Genomic DNA, 22,178 nt, shown 5'->3' on the forward strand with positions numbered 1-22,178 from the left:
ATGTTGGTATGCTTGAAGTTGTCCCAGAGGCTCCTTATACTATCTTCATATTTTTGGATTCTTCTTGCTTTTCTGATCGGGTGTTTTTTGCTTCTTCATATTTCAAATCTTTGACTTGATTCTTGCGATCCTCTAGTCTGCTGTTGAATCTCTGTATATTATTCTTTATTTCAGTCAGTATATGTTTAATTTCTAGTTGGTCCTTTTTCATATCCTCAAGGGTCTCACTAAATTTATTGGCGGTTTCTAGAAGATTCTTGAATAACCTTATAACTGTGGTTTTGAACTCTATATCCAGTAGTTTGCTTTCCTCCATTTCTGTCATTTCTGACCTGTTTCTTTGTCTCTGCATTTTGGCTGCTTCCCTGTGTTGATAGAGTGGCTTTGTGTGCTAGGTGTCCTGTAGGGCCCAGTGGCTCAGCCTCCCCAGTTACCTGAGGTGGATACTCTTGGTGCACCCCTTTGTGGGCTGTGTGCACAGTCTTGTTGTAGTTAAGCCTTGATTATTGTTGGTATCACTAGGAGGAATTGACCTCCAGGCCACTTGGCTGTGAGGATCAGTTGTGTCTACGATGGGAGAACTTCTTTGCTGGAGACACCCTTATGGGGCAAGACTTGCTTCAGTGGGGCTTTGGTGCTCACTGAGTCTGCCCCCTGAGTGTGTCCCTTATGGATCTGAGGAGTTGTAATCTGAATGGTCCCACTCTGACCACTGGGTACACTGGCTCTTAGATTTCCAAGGAGGTGCAAATTTAGCTTCTGCCTGAGGCCACCCAACAGGAGCTACAGAGAGATCTGCAGATTCCTCTTCTTTGTTTGGGTTTGGAGGTGCCCAGATGAGGCCAGCTGTGAAGCAATGCAAGCTGCTGTGGAGCTTTGGGCCTTCTTTTGGAAGTTCTGGGGCTCTCTGACCCAGCTGCAGTTTATTAGGTAATTTTAGATTGCAAAGGGCCAGGCCATTCATATGCAAAAGCCTCTGCGCACAGCTGGGGTGGGGTTGTAAATTGGGTGGGGCGGGGTCTCAGGGAATCAACAGGGCAGAGCAAATAGCAATGCCTGACGATCAGCCCTGCCCTAAGAGGCCCCTGGGTCTCAGTGTCCTGCAGTAATCGCTGCAAGCACCCCTGAGAGAAAGCCGCCCTCGAGTTCCGCCCGATGCCAGATAGTCCAGTTTCCCCCGTATGAGTCTGGGTCCCCAGAGTCTCACCCAGAATTGGAGTTCAGAGCAGTTGGGAGCTTTTGTCTACCTCCCGATTGAAAAAGACAACCATGTCCTCAGTTGCTAGCCCCTTTCCACGTGCACGCACCTCCGTACCTCCACACTTTACTTACGCACCTCCTCTGAGTCTCAGTGTGCTTTTCTCTTTCCTTCTAGTTGTAGAATTTTCACTCAGCCAGCCTTCCTGTGGTTCTGGATGATATCCATTTTGTCTTTTAGTTGTAGTTTTGAAGTGGTTGTGTGAGGCAGAATTTCAGGTGTTTACCTATGCTGCCATCTTGGTTTCCACATTTGCGTGAACTTTAAAAGCTGCTCAAAGCTATGCAGTTTCCTGTGTGTATCAGCTTAGAGCAAAAGGCATCTCAAGGTCACTTATCCAATTGTGTTCAGAGGGCCTGAACTAGAAATTGGGTTTCCTTTTTCTCATCTGGCCTCATGTTACAAATGAATTCCACTAAGCTTCAATTTCACCACTCGGGATCTTTTTAGGAATAGATTCAGCAAAGCTACTAGAATAACTTACTAATAAAAGGCATATTTATTTGAAACAATAAGTAATACCGCTGACATCAGCTATTTCTTGGTCTTATCCCTTCATTAGCTTGTGACCCGTAGGATAAACAGTTTGACTCCTAGTTTTCTTTTTTTATTTCTTTACCCTAAACCTCAAAAAAAAAAAGCTTCAATTTTCATAGACACGTAGGTTTATTTCTATAGAGATATGCTGAATACAAAGGGCTGAAATAAATGAGTAATTGTTAACATAAAATAATGGAACATTTTAACAAAATTAATATTTTTTCTTGAACATTAACTTACCATACACTAAATAACTGCACAAATTAATAAACATAATACAAATAAACCTATTTTTATTGTTCTCTGAAAGTGAAATATTTCCTGTTGCACACACCAAATAAGTCAGTCCAAGACTAACAACATAACCATCAGCTGCTAGAATATTTGCTGCTGGTATTAGTGGAGAGAAATGGTGCTCCTGCACATAAGGTGCATAAGGGAAATGAATGCAACACGATTATAGTCATCAGTCATTAGCAAACATTGTAGTTCGTTGTTAATAATTATGTAGTTCATTGTTAATAATTAATATATTTACAATAACAGGATATTGTAAAAATTAGTAAAAAAAAATTTTATTAAAACGTTTCTTACATCCATTATATTGGCTGGGCTGCAAAAATATTCATTGTGGGCCGCATGTGGCCTGGGGGCCGTGAGTTTGACATGCTTGCCATAGGGGCTTTCCCTGACCAGGGGAAAGAGGACGTGTGTGAAAGAGGGTACTTTGTAAGCCACAGTGGGTTGCTCACCTACCTATACCATATCTTTCGATATAGCCGTTATTTGGTAACAAAGCAAATGTCTGGTCACTATCTGCTGACTCCTGCATCTACCATTAAATAGGCTCTACACTCAAGAGAGTAAGAGCACTTCTCCCAGAGCACTGCCTATGGGGAGCAGGTGATGCAGGGCAGTGACTAGCTAAGTGGCTGGACAGAGAAAGGTCAGTTAATAGCGGGGCATGTCACCTCGATTCATGGTCTATAAGAATATGAACAAAGAGTCAACAAAATCCACCTCCACATAAACCAGTCAGCGGGAACATTCCAGTCCAGAATGGATTAGCATGAAATATTCAAAGTGATGAAAAGCAAAGACCTACAACCAACACTACTTTACTCAGAAAGGCTATCATTTAAAATTGATAGAAAAATAAAGAGCTTCCTAAAAAATAAAAAGCTAAAGGAGTTCATTACCACCAAACTAATATCACAAGAAATGTTAAAAGGGTTTCTTTAAGTAAGAATAAGAAAAAGAAGAAATAAAAAAGAATATTTAAAAAGAATAAAATGGCAATAAGTAAAAACCTATCAATAATAAAATTAAATGTAAATGGAATATGTTCCTATCAAAATATGTAGGGTAGAAATTTTAGAGAGAATCAAGATAGGGGCTTAGGTAAATGCCTGTACTTGCCACCTCCCACAATCACATCAGAATTACATCTAAAATACAGAATAACCATCATTCAGAACCACCTGAAAGCTGGCTGAATGGAAGTCCTACAACTCGAGAAGTAAAGAAGAAAGCACATTGAGACTGGTAGGAGGAGCAGAGACATGGAACGGGCTGGTCCAACTTGTGGCATATTTTTAATCAGCGGGAGATCATCTCTGCAGAGGCTGCCTGTGGGGAGCAAGGGGTCCCAGCCCCACACCAAACCTCCAGCCCAGGGATCTAGAGCTGGGAAGAGAAGTCCCTATAACTTTGGGCTGTAAAAATCAGTATGGATTATGGCTGAGTGACATAGAGGCTGCTGGAGACGCAGGTATTCCTTTGTAAAGGGCCAGCACATGAACTTAATGGGACTCAATCCCCCTGAGATCCAGCATCAGGTGGATTTGGGGCACACAGACATATATGGGGAGGAACTGGATTATCTGACATTGAGGCAAGAACTCGGGGGCTGCTTTCTCCCAGTTAGGGGGCTCATATGGGGTCATTGTTCCTATACTAGGCCCTCGCCTGCCATAGGGATGACTGGCTGCCAAATCTAAATATCCATCAGCCTAGCTCACACTGTTTTCTCCACCCTGGTGATTTCCTGAGACCCCCACCCCATCCAATTTGCAGCCCCACCCAAGCTGTTTGCAGCTGCTTTTACACATGAATTTCCTGTCCTTGCTCAGGCTTCAGACTTTGCTAAGATCTCCCAAACAAGCTGCAGCTGGAGTCAACATGTCCCAAACTTGTAAATAAAAGGCCCAAGACCTGGCATTGCTTCACAGCTGGGCCTCACCTGGGCACTTCCAAACCCAATATAAATAGCAACCATTTATAGATCTCTCTGAAGCTCCCATTTGGTGGCCCCAGGCAGTGGCTGACTTTGCACCTCCCTGGTGGCCCTAGAGCCAGTGCACTCAGTGGACAGCTTCATACCATTGCAGATTACAACCCTACACATTCACAAGCAACACACTCAAAAGGCAGACTCAGTGAGCACCAAAACCCCTCTGAAGCAAGTCCTACTCCATAGGGGTGTCTCTTGCACAGCAACTCTCCCATTGTAGTCACAACTGGTTCTCCCAACCAATTGGCCTGGAGGTCAACTCCTCCCAGTGACACCAAAAATGATCAAGGCTCAACTACAAGATTTTGCACACAGCCCACACAGGGGCACACCTAAGAGTGCCCAGCTCAGGTGACTGGGGAGGCTGAGCCACAGAACATCTACTACACAAGCCCACTCTACCAATTCCAGGAGACATACGAGCTCTACCTAATACATAGAAACAAGCACAGGGAGACAGCCAAAATGTGGAGACAAAGAAATGTGTCACAAATGAAATAAATGGAAGCAAGCAAACTACTGGGTACTGAGTTCAAAACCATGGTTATAAGGTTACTCAAGGATCTTCATGAGAGTTTCAAGGGACTTAGTGAGACTTTCAAGGATCTTAGTGATAATGTCAAATACATGAAAAAGGAACAATCAGAAATTAAGCATATACTAACGGAAATAAAGAATAATTTGCAGGGATTCAGCAGTAGAGGAGAGGATTATGAGAATCAAATAAATTATTTGGAATATGAGGAAGCAAAAAACACCCAATCAGAAGAGCAAAAATGTGCCACACCAGCACAGCCAAGGGTTTAGCGAGCCTGAGGGAGGGCCGGCGAAGGATGAAGAAAAGTCAGACAAAGAGAATAAGCTGGGTCTAGGTGGATCTTCTGTGCGTGACTGAGACCACAGAACAGATCCAGACTGCAAGCTGAGCCTTTATTTTATAGTCAGAGGTAAACAAGGTAGTGGTCACCATAGTTATAATGTTCTTGTGAGTTTCACTTGTTTTGGCAGCACTTGCTGCACCTCCCACAGCCCATTAGCTACCCAGGAAAGATCTAGGGAGTAGTCACAAGATCAAGCTTAATTATGCTAAGAGGGCTGTGCCCTCTAAGCTGGGATTTGTTTGCAGCTTTGCCAGCAGGTCAGTCTGAGGCTTAACCCTATAACCGCTCCCTACACAAAAAGAAAAAAGAATTTTAAAAATATGAAGGTAGTGTAAGGAGTGTCTGGGACAACTTCAAGTGTTACCAACATTCACATTATGGGGGTGCTAGAAGGAGCAGAGAGAGAGCAAGATATTGAAAACCTATTTGAAGAAATAATGACAGAAAACCTCCCCTACTAAGAAATAGGCTTACAAGTTCAGGTGTCACAGAATCCCAAACAAGAGGAACCCAAAGAGGCCCACACCAAGACACACATAATTAAAATGCCAAGGGCTAAAGACAAAGAGAGAATCTTAAAAGCAGTAAGAGAAAAGCAGTTAGTTACCTACATGAGAGCGCCCATTCAACTGTCAGCTGATTTCTCAACAGAAATTTTGCAGCCAGAAGGGAGTGGCAAGAAATATTCCAAGTGATGAATAATAAGGACCTACAACCAAGATTACTCTACCCAGCAAAGCTCTCATTTAGAATTGAGGATCAGATAAAGAGCTTCAGAGACAGGAAAAAAGCTAAAGGAGTTCATCACCACCAAACCAGTATTACATGAAATGTTGAAGGGTATTCTTTAAGAAGGGAGGAGGAGGAAGAGGAGGAGGAGAAGGAGGAGGAGGAGGAGGAGGAGGAGGAGGAGGAGGAGGAGGAGGAGAAGGAGAAGGAGAAGGAGAAGGAGAAGGAGGAGAAATATGGACAATAAAATGGCAATGGGTACATATCTATCAACAATTGAATCTAAAAATCAAAATAAATGAACAAGAAATCTAATGAACAAAATAAACTGGTGAGTAAAATAGAATCAGAGGCATGGAAATATGGAACAGACTGACGAATCTCAGAGGGAAGGCGGGGGGTGGGGGAAGATGTGAAGTGAAGAGATTAACCAAAGATCTTACCTATGGACACAGACAGGAGGGTCGTGAAGGCCTGGTGCAGGGCGAGAACTGTGTGGAGGGGAGCAATGAAGGGGTAAGGGGGACATCTGTAATACTCTCAACAATAAAGATTTAGAATAGAATTTTTAAAAGCCCACTAAAAAAAACATATGGAAGCAAAATGGATAAGAAAACAAGACCCATATATATGCTGTCTACAAGAGATCTTCTCAGAATGAAAGATAGACACAGACTAAAAGGGATAGAAAATGATATTTCATGCAAATGGAAAGAAAGAAAAAAATCTGGGGTACCAATATTTATATCTGACAAAATAGACTTTAAAACCAAGGCTATGGTAAGAGACAAAGGTCACTATATAATACTAAAGGGATCAGTACAACAAGAGGATCTAACCCTGGTAAACATATATGCACCCCATAGAGGAGCATCTAAATATATTTTTAAAACTTCTGGAGGACTTTAATGGAGAAATAGACAGCAATACACTCATAGTATAGTATTTTAAAACCTCACTGAGGGGGGTGGGTGGAGGCATCCCAACCAGCCCGGCCAGGTCACTGGAGGAAACCCTCCTTCGAGGCCATGAAAGGTGGGGGTGGGAGTGGGAGGGGAGGGGGGGTCCTCCCACCACACCCCAGCACTGCAACTGAGTTGCAGGGATGGAGCAGGCCCCATAGCCGCACTCACTTCTTTTTCTGTTTTTGACAGCTGGGCTCTGTTCTCTTTGTCGAGTTTTACAGAGGTAACTGAGAATTGGAGGCAATCTTGCTGACGATGAATATACCACATTAGCGGAGGAAGAGGAAGTGGAGGAAATTTCTTTTCCCTTCAAAAGTCTTGTTTGGTGGCTTACTTCTAGTTACCACTTTTCTCCTGAGTCTGTTTGCTTTAGGAGAAATGAGTTTTGCATTCTGCAGAAAAAATATGTCCCAGAAATTGAGTTTACTGTTGCTTGTATTTGGATTCATTTGGGGATTGATGTTACCGCACTATACTTTTCAACAACCAAGACATCAAAGCAGTGTCAAGTCACATGAACAAATGCTAGATTTAAGCCAAAGATACATTAAAGCTCTAGCAGAGGAAAATAAGAGCACAGAGAATGGCCCTTCGATGGCAGGATATGCGGATCCAAAAAGAACACTGCTGTTCTTTTGGATGCCATTTTACAGCAGTTGGTGAACCTAGAGAACAAAGTCGACTATCTCGTTGTGAATGGCTCAGCAATCGACACTGCTAGTGGTACTGTGGGAATCTGGTGCCGGTGACCATGAGCAAAAGGGTTAATGCATCAGGCAACATTGGAGAGCAGTTAGAGGTCTCCTGGAGCTGCTGCATCCCCATGGGTTAGATCCGAGGGCAGAAAAGCTTTTAAACCGCTGGCTAGGATAGAGTAATACTTGGCAATTACAGCTCTCTGCATTTTCAAGGAATATGCTGGGTTCATGGAACTCTTGTTCTGTATATAAATTTTTTAAAGTTATTAGTTTGCTTTCAGGCAAATCTCTTCAATGCTAAACTCTATCTTTAAAAGGAATTTGGTAACATGGTTGATGTGGTATGCAGGTAGGTGATCTTTGTATAAACCTTTTGTGTTTGAGATCAAGCTGAAATCAAAATACTGAAAGACAAGGCTTCATGTATATAAAATTTTATTTAAATATATAACATGTTTTTCAGACAAGTGAAGAATATTGTTATTGAATCATTCTGTCATTTGTTCTCAATATATATAACTCTTAAACTGATACTGTTAAAAAAGTGTGCTTATTTCCAGTACTATATTTTGTTACTCAGATTATGAGCAGAGAAAGGAAGTATAATGTTGAAAATAACGTTTTGAAATCATGACCCAAAGAATGTCTTCATTTGCTCTATCCTTCAGAATAACTGGAGGTTAATTATTGTATATTTTTAAAAATTACATTTGTATGAAAATAATTTTGAAATGGGTAGTAGCCACTGTCTGTAACCTATTCTTAACATTGAGACAATTAAAGAACATTAAGATAGTAATTTCAAATGTCATATGTAACATTTTCTTACATATATTCTAAAGAACAAAAGATATTTTTATGATGAGATAAAAATAAGTATTAAAAGTTTAACCCTTTGAGTGTCTAAGCATTCAGGGAAGCACATTATTTCCATATTTGGATAATCTTTGCCTTTATGTTGGCAGGGGAAGGGAGATGGAGATATTTGTGAGACTGGGGCTTTCAAGGACTTTAGCCAGATGTATAGATGTATAAAGGCATTTGTTGCTTGGGAAATGTTAACATCTATAATAATAAAAGCGTAATATGCTAATTAGACCAGATGACCTTCTGGATGAAGCCAGGGCTGTGAGGGAAGCCCGGGTCCTAGGTGCCAGAAGAAAGCCTACTCTTGCATGAATTTCGTGCATCTAGTTATCCTGCTTTATGAAATTTTGGATTTGTATAATAGATACATTAGATGTTCATTTTGTGTAATGACCACTTAAAATAATTTAAAACATTTAAGGTGTAATTTAAATTATGAAGATTGACTTTTCTTTCAGGAAATAGTTAATGTATATAGCACAGAAGATCCTAATCTTGGGTAATTTTAGCATAGAGCAAAGGACACCTTTATTTAAATGTCCCTTGTAGCAAATTTAATTGCCATATGGTGCCCTATATTTCATAGTATTTATTCTCTATAATAACTGCTAAGTGCAGCTAGCTTCTAGATTTAGACTATATTGAATTTAGTTTTGGATATTATATTGCTCATCATTATTACTACCATGCATAGTAGCAATAATTAAAATGTTTTATTAAAATAAGTATGAAACAAATTCATGAAAAGGGGCTTTCCAAACTTTCTCTGTATTCTATCTTTATGTGAAGAAATGAATTATATACCATTGCCAAATGAAGTTTGGAATAATTGTACTGTCTTATTAGATGTGGACATTTTTTGTTTTTTATTGCTGTTTTCAGAGATTAAATAAAATATATTATTTGTACTTAAAAAAAAAAAAACTGACATCACTGGATAGATCTACCAGACAAAAATTAAGAAGGAAATCGTGACCTTAAACAACACACTAGATCAGATGCATTTACTTGACATTTATAGAACATTTCATCTCAAAGCTGCAGAATATACACTCTTCTCAAGAGCACATAGAACATTCTCAAGTGTAAACCGCATGTTAAGACACAAAATAAGTCTTTTTACAAGTTCAAGAAGATTAAAATAATACCAAGCATCCTCTCCAATCACAACAGCATGAAATAATCAACCAACTACACTAAGAAACACAAAAATATTCAAACACATGGAGGCTAAGTAGCATCTTATTAAATAATGAATGGGAATGGATTGCTAATGAGATCAAGAAAGAAATCAAAAGCTTCCTGGAATCAAAGAAAAATGAGCATAAAGTAATCTGAAATCTATGGAAGACAGTCCTGAGAGGGAAGTTGATAGCATTACAGGTCTACCTCAAGAAACAAGAAAAAGCTCAAACAAATTATCTAACCCTACAACTAGGGGATTAGGATTGGAACGAGAACAAGAAAGTTCCAGAGTAAGTAGAAGGAAGGAAAAACTAAAGATCAGATTAGAAAGAAATGACACAGAGACTATATATATATATATATATATATATATATATATATATATATCAGTGAAACAAGGATCTAGTTCTTTGAAAAGATAAGCAAGATAAACCTTTAGCCAGAATCACCAAAAAACAGAGAGGTCCCAAATATATAAAATCAGAAATGAAAGAGGTGAAGTAACAACTGACACCACAGAAATGCAAAGGAATGTAAGAAAATAGTATGAATAAGTATATGGTAACAAACTGGACAACCTGGGGGAAATGGGGAAATTCCTAAAAAAAATAAAATCTTCCAAAACTGAACCAGAAGAATCAGATAATCTTAATAAGCCAATAACAACTAATGGAATTGAAGTGGTAATAGAAAAATTTCCTAGCAAACAAAAGTCCTATATAGGATGGCTTCACAGGCAAGTTTTATGAAACATTCAAAAAAGAATTAACTCCTATCCTCCTCAAACTATTCCATAAATATTCAAGAGGAGGGAAGATTTCTAAGCTCTTTTTATGAGGCCAGCATTATTCTAATCCCAAAACCAGAAAAAGACACTACAAAGAAAGAGACTTACAAGCCAATATCCCTGATGAATATAGATGCTAAAATCCTCAATAAAATATTAGCAAATCAGATCCAGCAATACATTAAAAAGATGATACACTATGTCAAAGTGGAACTTATTCTGGCGATGCAAATCAATAAATGTGATACATCACATAAACAAAATGAAAGACAAAAGTCACATGATTATAACAATAGATGCAGAAAAAGCATTTGACAAAATCCAGCACCATTTTTTACAATAAGCTCTCAGCAAAGTGGGAAAGAGGGATCATACCGCAACATAATAGAGGCCATATATAACAAACCTACAGCTAACAGCATACTCAATAGGCAAAGCATTTCCCTTAAGAACAGGAAGAAGATAGGAATGTCCACTTTCTCCACTCTTATTCAACACAGTACTGGAAGAAAAAATAAAAGGCATCCTAATTGAAAAGGAGAAAGTAAAACTATCATTATTTCCAGATAACATGACATTGTACATAGAAAATGCTAAATATTCCTCCAAAAACTACTAGATCTAATATATGAATTCGGCAAAGTAGCAGGATACAAAATTAACATCCAGAAATTGGTGGCATTTTAATAGAACAATAATGAACTATCAGAAAGAGAAAATAAAAAATAAATTACCAATGCAACAAAGTAAGATACCTAGAAATAAACTTAACCAAGGAGATTAAAGACCTGTACTCAGAAAACTATAGAACATTGAAAGAAGTAATAGAGGAAGATACAAACAAGTGGAAGCATATACCATGTTCATGGATTGGAAAAAATAACAACATTAAAATGTCCATACTATCCAAAGCAACCTATAGACTCAATGCAACTCCTATTAAAATACAATCAGAAAATTTTACAGATATCAAAGATTTCAAAAATTTATATGGAACCAAAGAAGACTCCAAATAGCTTCAGCAATCTTGAGAAAGAGCAAAGTTGGAGGGAATCACAATACCAGATATCAACCTGTACTATAAAGCAATTGTAATCAAAATAGCCTGGTAATGGCACTAAAAAACAAACAAACAAACAAAACAAAACACCAGAATGGAGACCCTGGAAATTGACCCATGCTATTATGAGAAAATAATATTTGAGAAAGAAGGTGAGAGCATAGAATGCAGTAAAGACAGTCTTTTCAATAAATGGTAATGGGAAAAGTGGACAGGCATGTGCAAAAAAACTAGACCACTAATTATCCCATACACAAGAATAAACTCAAAATGGGTAATATTATTAGCATAATAATCTCCAGGTCCACCTATGCTGTTGCAAAGGGTAAGAGATCCTTTTTTACAGCTATATAGTATTCCACTGAGTAAATGTACCACAGCTTTTTTTATCCCCTCATCTATTGATGGGCTTGAACTATACCCAGATCTTAGCTATTGTAAATAATGTTGCTATGAACATTATAAATATTCTAGAAGAAAATATAGGCAGTAAAATCACAGACATATCCCTAATCACCAATACATCTCCTAAGGCAAGAGAAACAAAGGAAAAATAAACAAATGGGACTAAATCAAATGAAACATCTTCTGCACAGCAAAATAAACCACCATCAAAATGAAAAGGGAACACACTGTATGGAATAACATATTCGCCAATGATACATCCGATAAGACCTTAATTTCCAAGATATATAAAGAACTCATACAACTCAACAAAATAAAGACAAACAATCCAAAGAGGACATACAGATGGCCAAAAAACATATGAAAAAATGTTCAATGTCACTAATCATCAGAAAGATGCAAATTAAAACTACAATGAGGTGTCACCCCACACCTGCCAGAACGTCTACCACGAAAAAACAAGTGCTGGCGAGGATGTGCAGAAAGGGAGCCCTAGTGCACAGCTGGTGGTGCGGCCGCTGTGGAGAACAGGATGGAGTTCCCTCAAAAAATTAAAAAGTGGAACTGCCATTTGACCCAGCAATCCCACTTCTGGGAACGTATTCTAAGAATCCTGAAACACCCATCAGAAAGAATACATGCACCCCTATGTTCATAGCAGCACGATTTACACCCTATACAATTTACAACTTACATAATTTTATTAACTTACTCCAATGTAGTCAATTAAAAAAGAAGAAAACTGTGGTACATTTACACAATGAAGTACTAGTCATTATACAGATAATGTGTTATTGAATTGTAAAAACAGAAGGAACTGTTACCTTCTGTGACAGCATGGATGGACCTGGAGATTATTATGCTAAGCAAACCAAATACCATCAACAGATGAGTGGATAAAAAAGTAGTGGCATGTACATACAATGGAATACTACTCGGCCATAAAAAAGAATGAAATCTTGCCCTAGCTGGTTTGGCTCAGCAATTAGAGCATCGGCCTGCAGACTAAAGAGTCTCGGCTCTTATTTCAGTCAAGAGCACGTACCTCGGTTTCAGACTCAGTCCCTGGCGCCAGTCGGGGCAAGTGTGGGAGGCAATGAATCGACGTTTATCTCTGTCTCTCTCTCTCTCCCTTCCACTCTCTCTAAACATCAATGGGGGAAAAAAATCATTGGATGAGGATTAACAAAAATTAAAATAAATAAAAAAGAATGACATCTTGCCATTTGTGATAGCATAGCTGGATCTAGAGGATATGCTAAGTGAAATAAGCCAGTCAGAGGAGGACAGGTCCCAGGTGATCTCATTTATATGTGGAATCCAACGAGCAAGACAAGCTAACAAACAAGCTAGAAAGAGTCCTGGGTACAGAGAACAGACTGATGTTCTAGGAGGGGAGAGGGTTGGTGGGCTGGGTGAAAAAAGTGAAGGGACTAAGCAAAAAAAATAAAAATAAAAAACAAACGTATAGACACAGGCAACAGTGTGGTTACCGGTGGGAAGGGGGGGGTGGAGTTAGAAGAGGGTATGGGGGGATAAATGGTGATGAAAGGACACTTGACTTTGGGTTGTGAACACACAGTACAATATACAGATAATGCATTATTGAATTGTACACCTGAAACCCATATAATTTTTCGTACCAACGTCACCCCAATACATTCAATAAAAACGTTTTTTAAATCCAGCTCCCCTAGCAATGGGAGGCAAAAACTCGCCCACAAAATTAACCCCTTCTGCTCCTCACTGCACACGCTCTGGCCTGGACCGGCCTGCAGGGCGCGCGGGGGCGGCGGAGGTCTGGCCAGAGCATTGACGGGCTGTTGTCGTCCAGGAAACCTGGATCCTGTGACCCCAGCCTCCGGGGCTCTGCTTCCTGGCTGCAGCCTGGGGGATTTTATGCGAAAAGCTAAATATAACCGTTGATGTAGTGTTTCTGGACAGGAAATGTTTAGTGAGGAAGATGATAAACACATTGACACAGGCGACACAAACATAAAATCTAGCCAAAGGGAAAAGAGCGGCCGCATTTGGCAGAGCCAGAGCAGCCGCTGTGCGGTGGCTTCCCGGTTCTGCTTTTGTTTCAGGGAAGCCTAAAGCAGGATGTGATGCAAAACTGGAATTAAATCAAACTTCCGTTTCCTTTGAGAAAACCATCATCCGGAACTTAAGTAAAAAAATTAGAACAGAGTAGTAAGAGTTGCTTATAACTTTGGCTTTATATTTTGGTAGTGTTCTTTTCATTTTCAAATACCAGCATGTTTATTTCATTTAAAGGCCAGCACATGAAGGCTTCTGATATCAAAGTCATATGGCGTTAGTCTTCCTCGGAGACACGGGGTTCTTTTCCTGGCAGCCTCCTTGGCCGCTCTTCGCATTTTCCCTTTCCAGGGCCTCACACCGGCCGAAACACAGCTGCTGGGCTCCCTCCGCTGGCAATCTGTGTGCTGCTCCTCTAGCCCTGCGGCCACGCCCGGATCCAGTAACCACCCAAACGATGGTGAACACCAATCCACAATCTAGACCTTAACTGGTAATTCTATAAAGTTGGTTTTTAAGCTTTACACTTCGGAGAATATCAAGTATATGCCAAGGAGAGAGAAACTTCTGACGGAACCTCCAATACCCATCACCAGCCTCAGTAATAACCATCACCTGAACCCATCCTGGATCCCTGCTGCCAGGTTTATTTAAAAATAAACCCCCAAATCATATAATTTCATCTGTAAATATTATGTATATCAAAAATATAAAGACTTTAAAATTACCCAGAATACCATTTTTACACCAAAATTTTTTAAAAAATTTATCTTTAGTGTTTAAAGTTATACAGATGTACCCTTTTTTCCCCATTGACCTCTTCTAGCCCGCCCTCCACCTCAGGCCTTCACCACATTATTGTCTGTGTCCATGGGTTATGCATAAAAGTTCATTGGTTCATCTCTTTGCACCCACCCCTCCTTCCCTCTGAGATTTGACAGTCTATTCCATGTTTCTGTGTCTCCAGATCAATTTTGCTCATCAGTTTATTTTGTTAATTAGATTCCACATATAAGTGAGATCATGTGATACCTGTCTTTCTCTGATTGGCTTATTTCCCTTAGCATAATACTCTCTAGGTCCATCCATGCTGTCTCAAAGAGTGAATGATCTTCTAGTACTTTCTAGTATTTGGTGCATATACATTTACCAGAGTTATATCCTCTTGTTGTATCAATCTCTTTAGTATTATGAAGTGGTCTTCATTATCTCTTACTAGTGGTCCGGTGCAAGAAATTCGTGCACAGGGGCGCAGGGGTTCCCTCAGCCAAGCCTGCACCCTCTCCAATTGGGGACCACTTGGGGGATGTCTGATCGCTGGTTTAGGCCCGATAAACCAGCGGTTGGACATCCCTCTCGAAATCTGGGACCGCTGGCTCCTAACCGCTTACCTGCCTGATCACCCCTAACTGCCTCTGCCTGCCTGCCTGATCGCCCCCAACTGCTCTCCCCTGTAAGCCTGATCTTGCCCCCAACTGCCTCTGCTTGCCTGATCACTCCTAACTGCCTTCCCTTGCCAGCCTGATCTTGCCCCAAACGGCGCTCCCCTGATGGCCTGATCTCGCCCCCAATGGCCCTCCCCTGCTGGCCTGATCGCCCCTAACTGCCCTCCCCTGCTGGCCTGATCTCACCACCAACTGCCCTCTCCTGCCAGCCTGATCGCCCCTAATGGCCTCTGCCTCGACACCCACCACCATGGCTTTGTCTGGAAGGAAGTTGGATGTCTGGAAGATGGCCAGTCGACCCGGTCTAATTAAGCATATTACCCTTTTAGTAGTAAAGATAGATTATATAGGATAGGATTGCTTAAATGGGAGTGGGGAATCCTTTTTCATCAGGAGGAGATGCTCTTGGCAGACAAAAATACATAATCCTTATCTATATCTGGACTGATAGCCAGCCATATGCACTATACTGCCAAACCAGTCATTAAAAAATTGAACCGCTTTCTTATACTTTACACCAAACAGCTGTTGCCTTAAAACCCCTCCTCAGCCCCCACCTTAGGTTCTGCCTTTGCAGTTCACCCAGATTAGGTTGGGATTGGTTGGTTTCTATGCCAGTCAGCATCAAAAGCTCCGCCTCCTAAGCAGCCATTGGCACCTCGCAGTTCACCCAGATTTGGTTCTGATTGGTCAGTTTCTATGCCAGTGAGCATCTCTGGGCCTGTCAATGGACCTGATAGGAGAGGTGGGGCTGATTAGCAGCCCTAGCAGAGGCCAGAGAGAAAGAGAGGTGCAGCTGCTGGCCAGGCCTGGAGCGAAAGAGAGAGGCAAGTGCTGATCAACAGCTGCCACAGAGGCTACGGATCAGACCCTGCTTCTCTCTCCCCAGGCCTCTTTCTGGACCTGATTCTCAGCCCCCTCAGCAGTCAGTGCTGGGTCCAGGCTCCTGCAGCCAAGGCAGTCAGTGCTGGGTCGCCGTGCCATGGCAACCCAGCACTGACTTCCAGTTGGTTAAGCCTCTGATCGTTGTGGATGTTACGGACCCTGGGTTTTTATGTATCAGGATAACCTTCATTTTGAAGTCCATTTTGTCAGAGATGAGTATTGCTACCCCAGCTTTTTTTTTTTTTTTTTCCATTTGCCTGAAAAACTTTTTTCCATCCTTTCACTTTTACTCTGTGCAAATCCTTTATTCTCAGGTGGGTCTCCTGTAGACGCATATACACTGAGTGGCCAGATTATTATGACCACCCTATCAGTACTTCATTGGGCCACCTTTTGCCTTCAATACTGCAGTGATTCTTGTTGGCATCGACTCCACGAGATGTTGAAAGGTGATGCGAGGAATCTGACACCATGCCTGATGAATAGCACTGTCCAGTTCTGTGAGATTTGATGGTTGTGGAGCCAGCTGCCTGATGGCTCTTTTAACTTCATCCCACAAATGCTCAATAGGATGGAGATCTGGTGATTGTGGGGGCCACCTAAGCAAGGTCAAGTCTCCCTCATGTTCTTGAAACCACTCCTGCACAATACGAGCACCGTGGCATGGCGCATTGTCTTGTTGGAAGAAGCCGTCTCCATTGGCATACGCCATCCACATGATCCGATGAACTTGATCAGCAACGATACTTAGGTATGTTGTGCTATTCAGAAGTTGTTCCACATCAGTCCAAATCATGCCAGGAAAACACGCCCCAAACCATAACACTGCCCCCACCAGCTTGAAGGGTTGTACTCATGCATGTGGGGTGCATGCTTTCATGCTGTTTCTGCCAAATTCTCACTCTGCCATCTGCATGATGCAACTGGAAACGTGGTTCATCAGACCACATGACTTTTTTCCAGTGCTCGACTGTCCAATCCTTGTGTTCCTGTGCGAATTCGAGACGTTTTATCTTGGTAACTGCAGATAGCAAAGGTGTTCAAACAGGCCTTCGGCTTCCATATCCCATACAATGCAGTGTACGGCTAATTTGCCTACAAACGTCAGGTGGTCATAGTAATCTGGCCACTCATTGTATATGGGTCATGTTTCTTATCCATTCAGCTACCCTATGTCTGTTGATTGGAGCATTTAAGCCATTTATATTTAACATTATTATTGATAGATACTTATTTATTGCCATTCTTATTCTTTATGCCTGTGTTCTTCTCTTTCTATTTCTTCTTCTTACACCAGTCTCTTTAGCATTTCTTGCAGTGCTGGTTTGGCGGTAATACATTTTTTTTAGACTTTTTTTTTTTTTTCTATGAAGCTCTTTATTTCACCTTTGATTTTGAATGATAGCTTTGGTGGATAGAGTAGTTTTGGGTTCAGTCCCTTCATTTTCATTACCTTGTATACTCCATGCCATTCCCTTCTGGCCTAAAGTGTTTCTATTGAGAAGTCAGCTAACCATCTAATGGGAGCTCTCTTGTAGGTAACTTTTTGTCTCTCTCTTGCAGCCTTTAAGATTCTTTTTTTGTCTTTAATGTTTTCCATTTTAATTAATATATGCCAAGTGTGGGTCTTTTGAAGTTCATCTTGATTGGGACTCTCTGTGTTTTCTGAACTTGAGTGACTTTTTCCTTCACCATGTTAGGAAAATTTTCTGCCATTATTTCTTGTTACAAAGTTCCCTTACACTCTCCTTCTGCTTTTTAATTGTTTTTTTTCCCATTTGCTGCTCTGAATGAGTGTTTTTTCCTTATCTTCTAATTCACTGATTCAGTCCTCAGCTTCTTTTAGTCTACTGTTAAATCCTTCCAGGGTGTTCTTTATTTCAGCTAGGTCATTCCTCATTTTCAATTAATTCTAATTTATTGTTTCAAACTCTCTTTTCATGTTGGTGTAGCTCTCATTAAGACCCATATAATTCTCATTAAGTTGCTTGTAGTTCTCACTGAATTTGAGCACCCTTATTACCATTATTCTGAATTCTTTATCTGACAAATTGTTTATCTACATTTCATTTAATTTTCTTTCATTTAGGGGTTGATTCTTTTTCTCCCCATGTTTGTTGCCCCTTTGTTTTTGTTTCTATGTATTAGATCAAACTTCAATGCCTCCCAGATTGTGTGGCGTGGTCTTATTAGTAGGTGTTTTGTGGGACCCAGTGGTGTAGTCTCTTAGATCTCCTGAGCTGGGTGTTCTAGAAAAGCCCCTTAATTGAGTTATTTGTGTTTTCCTGTTGTAGTTGATTCTTGAAGGTTATTGTCCTGTTTATGGATGGAGTCTCCTCTCAGGGTGGCCAACTATGTGGCTCACCCCCAACCACGTAGTGTGAGCTGCTGTGGATATGCTGACCAAACAGAACAAAACACAACACAACAGAATACAAAACAGAAGAAACAAAATCAAACGTACACCAAGACTCCTACAGCACCAAGGAAAGCAACCACCAGAGAGGAGAGAATTAGGAAAGAGGAAAGAGAGTAAGAATAATAGGAAAAAAAGGAAAGAAAGAAAAATACAAAGAGAAAACAAAACAAACAAAAATAAATAAGAAAAGGGGTGGAGGAATATGTAGATGTAGAGCTGAAATAAAGAAAATAAGAATAAACAATTAAAGGAATAGCCGAAACCGGTTTGGCTCAGTGGATAGAGCGTCAGCCTTCAGACTGAAAGGTCCCAGGTTTGATTCCGGTCAAGGGCAGGTACCTTAGTTGTGGGCACATCCCCAGTGGGAGGTGTGCAGGAGGCAACTGATTGATGTTTCTCTCTCATCAATGTTTCTAACTCTCTATTCCTCTTTTAAAAAAATAAAGGATGGAGAAAAGAAATGGAAATACAAGAAAAAAATTGAAAGGGAAAATAGAGAAGAAATCAGATATACCTAAAATAAGAATTAAAAAAAGATAAGAAAGCAGAAGAAAAAGAAAAGCGAGAGAAAAAATTGAGTAGTGAAAAAAAAAGAAACAAGAAAAAAATGAGTGGGGAAAGAAGAGAAAATTTAGATATGTGAATGAAACAACAGAGACTAGAATAATAACACATCAATACAGCAAATAGATGAAGATAAATTTTAAAAGGGAAAGAAATAAAGGAAAGAGAGAAAAATAAATAAATAAAAGAGAAGGAAAAAGGGAGGAAGAAAGAGAAAAGGGAAAAAAGGGAGAGGGGGAAAGTGGATTGGCATTCGTTTCAGCGAGGTTAGTGCCCCCAGGGAGCTCGCTTTGAATCCCACTCTTCGTTCCGCCTGCCAGTTCGGGCTCCCTGGAGGCACTTCGGTGCTGGCCGGTCAGCACCGTCCTGTGGCTTCGAGCGCCTGCTTGGAGCTCCGAGGGACCCCGGCCCACCGCTGTGTCCGCCCTCTGCAGCGGGTGTGCTGGCGGCAGGGCCGGGCCGGGCGGGGTTGGGTGGAGGCAGGGGAGTCCAGAGGATGCCGGCATCTGCAAGGTGGATGGTGACAGATAACTGGCCGGAGGCGGAAATGCCAGCCTCTCGCGCCCTCCGCCCCCCCCATCCCCCTCACACCCCCTCCCCCCCAACTAAACAGCGTGTAAAGGAAGTACCTACGCCCCCTTCTGGCGGGACTTCCCGGCCCACCCCCGGGCCAGCGAGTTAACCTCCCCTTTTGATCGCCGGGCTCTGTTTTGTCTCCGGGTCACAAACCTCCCGGTCAGCGGTCAGCGCCCCCCGTCCCCAGGCCCCGCCTCCGCCGGCTGGGCCGCTCACCGGCCTCCGCTCCCGGTCTGTCCCGGGCGGGTGTCCGTCCGGAGCTGCTCCGCCCAAACCGTCACCGCCCGCGGCTGGGCAGCGGCCGCCGGAGCCGGCGTTGTGGGGAGCCCCCGCGGGACTTCCCGGCTGGTGGGGACGTGCGGGGCCGGCGCCGCCCCACCCCGGGCCGGAGGCTCCGCAGCCGTTCAGCCCCCAGGCCGGGGCTCCGCCTTCGTTCGCTCGGAAAGCGGTGCAGGGGCGGGCGGGCTCCGGGGGCGGGCTCCGGGGGCGGGCCCCTCCCTGCCCCGGGGCCGCGGGGGCCGCCGGCTCCTCGGGAGAAATGGCTGTTTGGGTTGGGGGCCTGCTACGTCTTCCCGGCCGCCGCCTTCCCAGTCTGCCCAGTGCCCCAGCCCAGCGCCCGGGCACCTCGAGGCCGGTCTCCCCCCGGCCCGGAGCCGGCGAGTGGCCGCCAGTGAAAACTCCTGTGCTCTGGGTTAAAACAACAAAACAAACAAAACAAAACAAAACAACGACACTGCAGCTTTGTCCCCACCCGCTCCGGACTCCCCTGCGGGCGCCCTGCCGCCCCGCCCGGCCCGGTGCTCCGTGGGCCGCGGCCGCCCTGGCGCTGGGGCTGTGAGCGCAGCCCGGGCTCCGGCCTCCACCTGAGGGCACAGCCCCTCCCCTGCCCCGCCCCCCGCTGCGCCCGGAGCCGGGCCCCACCTCTCCCTTCCGGCGTCTCCAGGGGTTTGGGTCCTTCCCTAACCGTCTCCTCCCGGCGGTAATCCAGGTGAATGTTTAGGTGATTTTCCCCAATTTAGCTGCATTTCCAGCCTGGCCCGGGAGGAGGCCGCCATTGTTCTCAGACTGCCTTTATTCTTTCTGAAAAGAAAGCTTCATTGGGGCAAACCTGACTTACATAAACTGCACACCAAGCGTGTGATTGGTAAGTTTTGGCATATGCACGCACTTTGAACCCATCACCATGATCAAGATAGTAAGGGCATGGCCACTCAGGTACGTTTTGCTCTCTGACTCGTAGAACACACTTAATTCCTCCTGGTCCAAGTTTCTTTCCTAAAAAGGAAGGTTGTAAAGGATAGGTGTATAGGGTTAGGTGGTCATTCCTGTCCCGTGTTTAAATTTCTATTATTTTTTCGCTCTTCACTTGTCACTCTATCAAATGTTCCATATAAAATACAGAGATGGAGCCCATAGGTTAAATTAGTTTTTAGTATTTCAGGGGGTTTTTCTTTAATTGAAATAAGAGGCTCTGTAGCGGCTTTCTCTCCTGCATGCCCGGAAGATTCACAAATCGGCTGCTCCTTCATTGCCGAATGCCGCGTCTCTGTCTAGGCCTGAGTCACAGGTTCCCATGCCCAGCCTCTGCAAAGCCCTGCCCTTCCTCAGTGCCAAGCAGGCTCGGTGCCAGGCGGGCTCAGGCTGCCTCTACAACAAGAAAGCACATGGGAATGAGGATCAAATGCCCCCCAGGGAGGGGCTTAGGCAAGTGCCTATTTTAAAATGTTCAAGAGATAATCAAAATGAACATGACAGGAAAGTGTTTAAAGCTGACAAAATGGAAGCAAAGGCCGTTTGAATAGAGCAGTATCTGTATACTCTGGTCTAGTCAAAACTGCTGGCAGGGCAAGAGCAAATTTGGGCCTATGGTATTAATAAAAAGTATGGTTAATATTGTCCTGGGTATTTGCACATTTTAATGAGCTCTAAAGCTTTCTGAGTAACATTTGGTTGGTTCATTTACTCACCCACTTGGGGCTAGGTAGCAGTGGGTCCGGGAACACTAAAATAAATAGGCCACAGTCCCCTACGGAGCTTATCCTCCCAGAGAGACAAAAGACGCATGTTTGAGTATCTACTATACCAAGAAGACCAGAATTAGGGCCTCAGTCTCCCTTCCTGAGAGGCTTCAGCATTTGAAAGACAAAATAGGTGAAGACAATTCAAACTGACATGTCAACTGAATGTTTGAACATATTCTTACGGTAAGAGTCTTTAATTCAAAATTGGTTCGTTCATTTATTCAGTCAGAATGCCACTAACATTCTGGGCGTGGTTTCTTCTCCGGGGAAACCTTTCCCATCCTTTCTCTGGCTAATTCCTATTCACTTTTACGTCTTGGTTTAGGTGCCTCTTGTTCTGGAGATCCTGTCCAACTTCTAAGTTTTGGTTAATACTCTTCTCCAGGCCCCCATCACTCCACTTTTCAAGTACCTGTTACTCCTTAGAGCCACCCGATTGCATTGTGCGGTAAGAAGGAGAAATGGGCTAGAGCAGTTAGATGCTTCTGCGTTAAAAACGTATCTCCAAGTAAGTGCTTTACAGCCACAACTATCTAGGTTGCTTATAATTCGGTGGGTAG

At 42.6% G+C, this 22,178-nt stretch overlaps 1 pseudogene; it reads left to right on the top strand.

Moving 5' to 3' along the window:
* The first annotated feature begins 7,044 nt into the window (after positions 1-7,044).
* LOC103296833 (coiled-coil domain-containing protein 126-like) lies at positions 7,045-7,498 on the top strand (annotated as a pseudogene).
* The last annotated feature ends 14,680 nt before the right edge of the window (positions 7,499-22,178 follow it).

Source organism: Eptesicus fuscus, chromosome 16 (assembly GCF_027574615.1).
Source record: "Eptesicus fuscus isolate TK198812 chromosome 16, DD_ASM_mEF_20220401, whole genome shotgun sequence".
Classification (NCBI taxonomy): domain Eukaryota; kingdom Metazoa; phylum Chordata; class Mammalia; order Chiroptera; family Vespertilionidae; genus Eptesicus; species Eptesicus fuscus.